We start from the raw sequence: 10,246 nt of genomic DNA, 5'->3' as shown, positions 1-10,246 counted from the left end.
TGTTACGCTGCTCTTGGCAGTTGGTGGTTACCATAGTAACTGGTAACTGACAGCTCCGCCCCCCTTTTCTGTTGCGGTTGGTAACTGTGGTAGTAGTAGGACCAGCTCTTTGTTTTCTTTACTATTATACTAATATATAATAGTAAATGTAATAATATTATAAAATTTTAGACAAATTTAATAATATACTGTGTTTCATGAGTAATTTTGCTATGTTTTGTATATGTTTATAACTGTTCTCATTATTAATATTGTCCATTTTACCTGTTTAATTTGACAAATGTTAACTGCCACTAACTGCTGTTAGCTAGCAGCTAACTGGTGCCAACTGCTCATTGGGAGCCATTTCTTTCTAGTTTGTTTAAGGTCATTTATTATATTTTATTTAATGAATAGGAGCAGAAGCTGCAGGACTGAATGTCCTAGTGATAACGAGTCAAAGGGAAACTAAACAGCTTTGGTTTGAAGGAGCTCAGTGTTTCAACTGTTTGTTCAGTGAACGTTCAGACCGTAAACATCATGTGGGACGGCTCTTTACACAGACAAAAACAAAAACTGCAAAGTGGCTAAAAGTCGAATTGATTGAACCCTGTGAAGATTCAAAACCAGCTGCATTTACAGACACGGTTCTGATAAATGAGACCGGAATCATTTTAGCACCGATAATAAAATACTGTGGTCTTGAATAATTAGTTCTGAATATGTCTTTACACTGTAAAACATTTGAGCCGCATTTAATTGTGTCTACTATCTTCTTCTCTTTAAGTCAAATAAATTTCACGGGTTTTAGATTTTGAACCTCAATGTTTGAGTTTGTGAAAGATAAACTTACTAAATTAAAAAACTAATTTTGCCAAGCCTCCAAGAGTTGAATAAACAAGAGTTTTTAGACTAGCACTTAAAAAAACTGAAATAAGAAAAAGACAGGAGTGAGAAATTGAACAATATATAATAGTAAAAGGTGGAAAACCCTCTGCAAGGTAAATAAACTTCCTCTCCGTATAAAATCACCACACTCTGGGTAAATTATGACTCAAAACTGCAGTTAGTTATCAGTGGGTGTCTACATGGTGGTTTGTCTTTGTGTCTTTGTGATGATGACGATGATGACCTGTTCTGGTTTACCCTTCCTCTTACCCATTGACAGCTGGAAATCCCCATTCCAGCTGTCAGCGCTGGGGCACACTGTAAAAAAAAACCCGTCTAACTTACGGTAACATACCAACGGCTGCCAGAATCTTAACGAGTAAATACAGTAAATACAGTAAAACTCTGGGAATCGCAGCTTGTGATCAATCAAATAATTTAGTCTTTTGATTCAGGTGTCGAGAACTGAAGTTTAAATGATCCCCTTTGGATTGTCGTCGTTTCTCTTTTCTGAGTCTTTTCGGTTATTTCAGGGACAAAAACAACCAAAATGGAGGAAGGTGAAAAAAAAAACCAGATAATAAACAAAACCAATTAAAAAGAATCCAGTTAATTGTATTTATATATAAACAGTTAAAAAAAACAAGAGTCAGATTATTCATACAAATTTATTTTTGCTTCAAAGTTTTGCTCAGAGGTTAAATGTTTTTGCTTATTTCAGACTTTATTTGTGTGAACTTTTAATAAAGTGATTAAATGAAACAAACATTGATTATAAAGTGAAGAAAATATTGCAGGTTCTTTAACAAAGGCTACAGGCTGGAAAGTGACTTTTCACTTTTAATACATTATTTATTATTATATACTTTCCAGTATTTGATGTTAAAATCACAATTCAAAGCAGATCTAAGGAAAGCAGAGAGTTTCTGTCATTGATTAGCAAACTATTAAAAAACGCTTCTTACAGTTATTTTGTTTTGTTGCAGATGAAAAAGTGGCGACGTTTATTTTATTTATTTATTTTTTTTACTTTTTTGTTGTTGCAGCAACGTCTCAGTCTTGTGATCATTTTCCTCAGTACCTGTAGGCCGGAGGACACTCCAAGTGTTCCTGTAAAAAAAAAAAAGTTTACAGGATATTTTCGGAGAACCAGAAGTGAAAAATATTTTCTCTGATGTAAGTATTTGTATTTGTGGTGATATGTGGACAGAAAACCGTTTCTGACCATTTACACCATGAACGGTAAGAGAAGAGTTTGAAGGTTTGAAGGAAATATTTACAGAATATTTTCTTTGGACGTGATTTATTTTTTTATTTTTTTATGAAGAGTCATAAATATTCCTGATTGTGTCGCTTTCTATTTCCTATAACAACAGAACAGTGGATTACACCAACATGTAAAATACTTGCAACTTGGTACATTTTTGATTTCATCCATTACTTGTTTAGATTTATTAACCGAATTAAAGCAGTAAAAGAATGTAGCTCCTCATGTTTGTTTGTGCCTTGATGCCATTTGTGATATTTGCTTTGTGAATTAGATACAGAAACTGAGAAACTTAAATCTCAGAGGAGGAGGACTTCCAAATCTAACAGATATCACCCAAATCTTCAGCAGTTAAGGAAGTAACACATACTACACAAACATAAAGGTGCAGATTCTTCACACAGCGACGATTGGCTGAATTAACCGGATCTGTTGATGCTCACCTTCTGGATTTTGTATTGGAGCCATTTGGAGTCCGGTTTGACGCAGAGCGGTGGTTTTCCTTCAGCTGCGACTCTACAACGAGACAAACGTCACAGCTGAACAATTTCATTTCTGTGCCTCTGGTAAGGCGCACACCCAAAGCTCTCAGTAAGCGCATTAGCTATTTTTGGAAAAAACAAAACCAATCGAAGCAAAAAAAATTTTGGAAATTGAGGAAGTTGTTTAGAACTTTGCCAAAATGGCTGCAGCTACGTTTATCTACTGTTTATTGTTGATTTTACTCAATTTTCTCAGTTTTGTTCAAAGTAATATTTAATTCCCATTCATCCAAAATTGTCCTAAATCAGAGGCAGTTGATTTGTGACATAATTTGTTGACATGACTGCAAAGTCTTAAAAAGGTCCTACCTTGTAAACATTTGATTTAAATAAAAGCAAATGAAACACAAACGTTGTAATAATGAAATGCATCAGTAATCTTCTGAATTTGTTCACAATGAATCAGAAAAAGAAAAAAAGAATCATTCCAAATGTAGATTTAAAACTGTAACAGTGGGGAAACTCAAACCTCCTGCAGGGTTTTATAAAACAGAATCGGAACGTTGTTGTAATATCTTTTGAGAGGGAGTTGGATGTTGGTGGAAGGACGAACGTATTTAATATTTTCTGTGCTTACAGATAGAAATGTTTCCTGCAGGGCGATGTCCTTTTCTGTTCGAAACACCCGATGATCTTCCCCTCAACCTCCTCCATCCCACTAAAACAGCACGGCAGGCTTATTTGACCCTGGGCCGAGGCAGAGGAACACCCTAGAAAAACAGAGTAAAGGTTTATTTTCAGACATTTTCATCTCTTAAATCTACACTCTCATGTCCATATGGTCAAATAAATTAAAGAAAAAACTGAATTTCAGTGAAAATTTCCTGCTAAAGGTAGTTTTAGCTCAATTTATCTGCAGTTTTTCTGTTCTAAGATCCTTAAGAGGAGGAAATTGATTTTGTCTTTTGTTTTCTTTGTCTATTTCTAATGACTTTTACTTTAATCAGTGCTACATAATTAATGCACCATGTTGGTTTTCCTCTTGGTTGAGATGCTGATTGGTAAAATGAATATTTGAGAACCGAATTAAAACTTCTTAAAGAACCTTATGCCGCGAATAATGTTTACACAGAAAGTTCATAAACACTTCTTAATTTGTTTTAAACTGAATTTTTTAGTAAAAATGTCAAACTGGCAGCATTTATTATTTAAAAACAACCAATCTTTGCTTGTTTGAACTGAAAAAGATCAAAATTTGACTCATTAAATCTCAAAAATCTGGACTCCGCAGATAAAAGATGAGATAAGATAAGATTGAGGTAAGATTGAGATAAGATAGTACTTAATTTATTCCATAGGGAATCCAAAGAAATCCCAAGTTCTTTGAAAAGTACATTACCGACAGATATGGTGAGGAGAATCGAAGCAGCCAAGATGGACAGAAACATTTTGCTCCTGATGCTTGAAGTCGTCCAGATGTTTGGTTTCTGCTCTGCAGTGAAACGATTCGCCAGCTGCTGCTAAATGCAGCTCAGTCAACTTTTAAAGCTCTTAAATAGGTGAAAGAGACAACAGGAAATGCTGTTTTATGCAACGATTCTTCAGAGGAACATTTCTGAGGTAACCGCTATGTACAAGCTGAAAGGGTCGCAACCAATCAACAGGAAAACCACATTTTCTCACACCAGCCTGAACCCATTCTTTATCCTTAATCTGTCTGTAAAATCAAAAGAGATCATCAGTTAACAAATGAATGTCTTGTTCCAGTGTGACAACGAAACTTAGGGGGGCACAATGAATATGTTCATAGGTACATGAAATGGGTCACGTTTGCACTGACATACTTTACAAACTGTAACCAAACCAACCGCCATAAATGTACAAAGAATCCAGTTAAAGTCTTTATTTAAACAAATGTCAGACCAACATATTGATGAAAATGTGAGCTTTGACTTGACAGATCAAGTTAAAGCTCAAGTCAACCCAACTACTGAACCACCTTGGACAGCAGGTCTACAGTCGTTGAGTGATGGGTGAGTTTTCTTTGGTACCTTCTTCATCCCTCACCACTCGTCTCTAATATTGTTCCCCAGATGTTTCTTCTCCAGTTTCTTCCTACAGTCCTTGCTGCTTTTGCATACTCCTCAATAACTCTCTGTTGTCCACACATAAGTTTATATTGTCAGTCACATGCTCAGTCATGGTCCTTTCCATGTGGCTGGCAAAGAGCGACCCAGTCAGTGACCTCAAAACCTTCCGGCAGGTTTTCTTCAGCTTCCTGTGACCAGCTTCCCACACTTTTCTATAAAGGTTGTCTCTGAATATTATACACTTATGACCCGCTGACACTGCGCCATTCTTCAGTTTTACTGTAATTTTTGTTACAGTCCAGCTGCTCATTTACAAGACACCAGAGACCGGAGTTTCACACACCAGCACTTTTTAAAACCAGGTTTCAAAGAAACAAATTACATGTACAGTTCTGGAAAAAATTAAGAGATCTCTGAAAAATGATCAGTTTCTCTGATTTAACTTTTGAGTAAAATGAACATTGAACTACTGACAACATGTCCCCAAAATTACAAACCAAAATTGTATTTATTTCCAAAAAATGAGAAATGGTCAAAATAACCAAATAGATGCAGACCTTGAATAATGCAAAGAAAACAAATTCATACTCACTTAGAAACAACAATACTAATGTTTTAACTTGGGGAGAATTCAGAAATCAATATTTGGTGGAATAACCACAAAGTTTTCAGTGCAGTGGACTCTTCATTTATATATATATATATATATACATGTATATAGTGTATATTCACATACAGTATATATATTTATTGTTGTTGCGCAGCACCGCCCCTTCTGTCTCTACTTCCTCTTCTTTTTTTTTTTTACCCCTCTAGGGACTCTTTTTGTGGGCTCTAGTGTCCCTTATATGAAAGTAGGCTGACAGGAAAGGGGCAAGACAAGCGGCAAATGTCGTCGGGTCCGGGAATCGAACCCGTGACGGCCGCGTCGAGGACTCAAGGCCTCCAAAACGTGGGTTGCACTAACCCCTATGCCACCACAGCACGCTCTCTACTTCCTGTTCTGAGAGGGGAGATGTGCTACCAGCTCTCTGGTAGCACTCCGTAGCTACCAGAGCTGGTAGCTACGGAGTGCTACCAGCTCTCCGTAGCTGGTAGATGTGCTACCAGCTACGGAGAGCTGGTAGCACATCTGGTAGCACATCTAACAGGTGAATTGAGTTTCCTAAATCTGCTGGGATTTCCTGTCCAGAACTGAAGTAAACTCTGTTTAAAGCTGATGTCTAGAAAAGATTCGCCTGGTTCCTGACGGCCTCCATCCAGGTGTCCCAACCTTCTTCCCCCTGTGAATCAGCCAGACTGATCAGCCTGCAGCCAACTGGTTTCACAGAGCTCACCTGTTAACACCTGTTAACGGTCGCTCGTTCTCTTTACTATAACTTGCTCTTGTTACTGAACCAGGTTGGTTTTAGTGACTCGAGTCCCCAGGATGTTGTTTTACATTTAGTTTTGGGCTAAAAGCAACTTATAAAACATTTCCCACCTTTTCCTCTCCAGAATCAAACATCACAGCTATTTTACAACCATCAAAGAACTTTAAGGTGACTCATTAACTGAATGTCCACAACATCTTTTAGATTTTCTTTATGCTAAATATTTTATTAGTAAGGCATTTTTGCAAGGGTCAGTACAGCTTAATTAAGCATTGATTATCTCTGTTCTCCTGTTAGTTCCCATTTCCCCCCTAACCTTTCACCTTTCACCTACCATCTACCTCCAACATGTCAGTGATGTTTAATTGCAGTTACACCTTTTACACCATTTCAAGTTCAATGTCAAAATCACATTTATAATTTCTTTAGATAATTTTATATATATGTATATATATATATATATATATATATATATATATATATATATATATATATATATATATATATATATATATTTTTTTTTTTTTGAATGGTTAATGCCAAGAACACTGTAAGGAGAAAACTGGTGAAACAACCTTAGAAGAAAGAAGCAGTGGTGCTGCTCACTGAAAATGGAAAACATAACTTACAGCAAGTGAAAACTTCAATACCTCAAAAGAAAATCAAACTGCAAAATCTTAAAGTTATTACAAAGTTCCTCTTCAGACATTAAAAAATCCAGGGTGGCACCCAGTATCTTAACGTTCCTGATTGGTACATGTGGACGAAGGTACGTCCAACTCGTTGCAGGAATGTTGGCGTCTCTTCTGGGATTTTGTTTTCTATATGGGGGACCTCCTTGGATTCTTCTGCCACCCTGGATTGTATATTTTCCGTCTTTAGTTTTAATGCCTCAATTTCTTTCTTAAGCTCTCTGTTTTCTGTTTGACGCCACTTTAGCTGTTTAGACTTTTCATTTAATAAATTCTCAAAATCCTTGTTTAATTCAATCTCTGTCTGTTTCAGTTGTGCATTTCGCTTTACAATTGCGTCATGTTTCCATCTGAGCTTGTAGATTTTCTCTCTTTCTTTGTCCAGGTCCAAGTTCAATGATCTAATCTTGTCCTTATAGAATTCATTGATGTTATTAAGAACATTCTGCTCAGCTTGGTAATTGTCTGCATTGTTGGAATTTAGCTGTTCTAGTTTTCTCCTGAGTTTTTCAACTTTCCTTTGAAGCTGCGCCTGTTCTTCCTGCAGCTTGATGAATTTCTTCTCCAAACTTTTGGTCGACAATAAATTCTTTCCTTCCATTGTAACTTTTCTTTCAAATCTTAAACTGCAAATGAATTTCTCTGTGGAATCTGAGAATACAAAGACAGTCGCCTGTGATGTCACAGACAGGATGAGTGACATCACTGCTTGACATCAAAGCCACAAGAAGTCTGTTGGGTGAGGGGGGGGGGATGTTTTTTTTTAACTTTATTCGCAGACACACTGTATAACGACAGAGTTATGCCTCATTTGTTCTGCCTCAAGAAAAAGCAAATACAGATAAATATATTCAAGAAAAAGAAAAAACTAAGGGTTCATTTAAAACAATAGAGATTTCAATTGTTTTAATAGCTATTTTTTGTCTTTGATATTCTGGATATAAAACTTAACTTCATTGTAAAATGCAGCAAGTTGAGCTTTTAGTGAGGCCAAGTAAGACATCTTCCCATAACAGCATAAATTGTGCTTCTACATTGTTGTGGATAAAGTCACATGTAACTAAACAAATGTTATTACTTCAGTGTAAAAACATTAAATTAAATTATTTCTATGGCAATGCTGCCTAATGACAATGGCTATTTATAGAACTTGCTCCGCAGACGACTGACAAGGTCCCTTGGGCCACCGGGGGCCCACGGGCCCCGTGTTGGTGACCCCTGCTTTATAGTATGCAGACATATTTTTAATTTTTTAATAAGTAGTGACAAAATTAACTGAAACTGAGTTTGAATTTTCACTGTAAGATGACCAGAAATAAATGTTTTCTTTTTGATCTGTCGCATAAATAACAATAAAAAAAATTGTAATTTGGAATTTAATTGAAAACAAAATAAATACAGAGATGTTAAAAACTGGTCTGAAATGAGAGCTTCTGATTTTGTTTCACACCAATTTCTATGTTTGAAATGTCTGGATCAATGTTGAGGTTTCAGATCTGCCTGAAGTGATAAACTTCTCCTGGATACTGGAAAGAAAACTTGCTAATTTGGACAAGTAGACTAAATATTTCTGCTCACGCTCTCTTTCAGCTGGCCATGACTCATCCCAGTCACCACCTCAACTTTGGCATGAATCCCGATCACGCCCGCAACTCGCTGTCCAACTGTGGCATCCGCCAACCGAAATACGGCGACAGGAAGGTCCACCACATGTACATGAGGAAAAAAGGTGGGCTTTACCTAATTTATGGTTGAAACCAAATCTACAAAATCTGAAAAGATAACATTTTCTCTTTTGTCTGACAATAAATAATTAACTAGATAATTCTTATGTGTTTTAGGTCAATGATGGGCAATAAAATTATCTGTATTATGAGAGAAAACCTTCTTTTAAAGTTCAGATGATTATATATATATATATATATATATATATATATATATATATATATATATATATATATATATATATATATATATATATATATATATATATATATATATATATATGATTACTCAGATAGATCAGATAGATCAGATAGATCTATCTGATCTCAGACAACATGGAACGGAGGTTGAGGTGCCAGAGATACCATCATGGCAGGACAAGCCCCTACATGGGATGTACCACCAGCAAATAACCCAAGTGGCTGATATCAGTAAATCCTACCAATGGCTGGAAAAAGCTGGACTCAAGGACAGCACAGAGGCCCTCATCCTGGCCGCCCAGGAACAGGCCCTAAACACCAGAGCAATAGAGGCCCAGATCTACCACACCAGACAAGACCCAAGGTGTAGGTTGTGCAAGAAGGCCCCTGAGACAGTCCAGCACATAACAGCAGGGTGCAAGATACTGGCAGGGAAAGCGTACATGGAACGACATAACCAAGTTGCAGGCATAGTGTACAGAAACATCTGTGCAGAATATGGACTGGAAACCCCGAGATCAAAGTGGGAAACACCCCCAAAGGTGGCGGAGAACGCCAGAGCTAAGATCCTGTGGGACTTCCAGATCCAGACAGACAAAATGATAATGGCGAACCAACCAGACATTGTTGTAGTGGATAAACAACAGAGGAAAGCCGTTGTGGTAGATGTAGCAATACCAAGCGACTGCAACATCAGGAAAAAGGAGCACGAGAAACTAGAGAAATACCAGGGCCTCAGGGAGGAACTGGAGAGGGCCTGGAAGGTGAAGACCACAGTGGTGCCTGTGGTCATCGGGGCCCTCGGGGCAGTCACCCCCAAACTGGACCAATGGCTACAACAGATCCCAGGAACAACATCAGACATCTCAGTCCAGAAATGTGCAGTCCTTGGCACAGCCAAGATACTGGGCAGAACCCTCAAGCTCCCAGGCCTCTGGTAGAGGACCCGAGCTCAGAGGATAAGAACCACCCGCGGTGGGTGAGAAGGGAATTTTTCTTCTAAGGAAATGACATAATTGTATTTGTGTGAACTTAGTTTTATTAAAACGAATAAATGATAAAACTTTCATCATGGAGAGAAAAAAAAGAAAAGTTCTCCATGTTTCTGAATGGGGCTACAGTTTCAAATCTAACAAAATATGTTGAGAAAACTATTTAAAAGCCAATAAAATATGACCTTTCACCTTTAATGTATTTAATTTTCAGAAAAAAAAGATTTTTTAGTATTTGATAAAAAGGTCACCAATCTAAGAAAAACAGAGGGCTTCTATCACTAACTGATTAGTCAATCACAAACTTTTATAAACCACTTTCTTCTTCTGACGTTTTATATTATTGCAGGTAGAAAAGCTTTTTTCTTTGCAGCAGCTTCTCATTCCTGGAATCCTCAATGCCCCTAGGGCATTGAGCATGGGGCATGGGGCATTGAGGACACTTTAGGTTTCCCTGTGATGAGAAAATGAAAAGAGAAAAGAGACGTAGAAAAATGTTTAGTGAATGTTTTTAAGTACTGATTTTTGCCCCTGGTGCATTCCCTCTCTTCCCCCCGG

General features: G+C 37.2%; 1 long non-coding RNA gene across 2 annotated transcripts; it reads left to right on the top strand.

Moving 5' to 3' along the window:
• The first annotated feature begins 3,314 nt into the window (after positions 1-3,314).
• On the top strand, positions 3,315-8,628 carry LOC111606175. Of its 2 annotated transcripts, none has more exons than XR_002751939.1 (3): positions 3,315-3,399; positions 4,577-4,649; positions 8,362-8,627. It is a non-coding gene; the product is annotated as an uncharacterized LOC111606175 (long non-coding RNA). The 2 variants fall into 2 exon arrangements; XR_002751938.1 differs by having other exon boundaries at positions 3,316-3,405; positions 8,362-8,628.
• The last annotated feature ends 1,618 nt before the right edge of the window (positions 8,629-10,246 follow it).

Source organism: Xiphophorus maculatus, chromosome 21 (genome assembly GCF_002775205.1).
Source record: "Xiphophorus maculatus strain JP 163 A chromosome 21, X_maculatus-5.0-male, whole genome shotgun sequence".
Taxonomy (NCBI): Eukaryota; Metazoa; Chordata; class Actinopteri; order Cyprinodontiformes; family Poeciliidae; genus Xiphophorus; species Xiphophorus maculatus.
The sequence above is the reverse complement of the archived record's forward strand: the minus strand, read 5'-3'. Positions and strand labels throughout refer to the sequence as shown.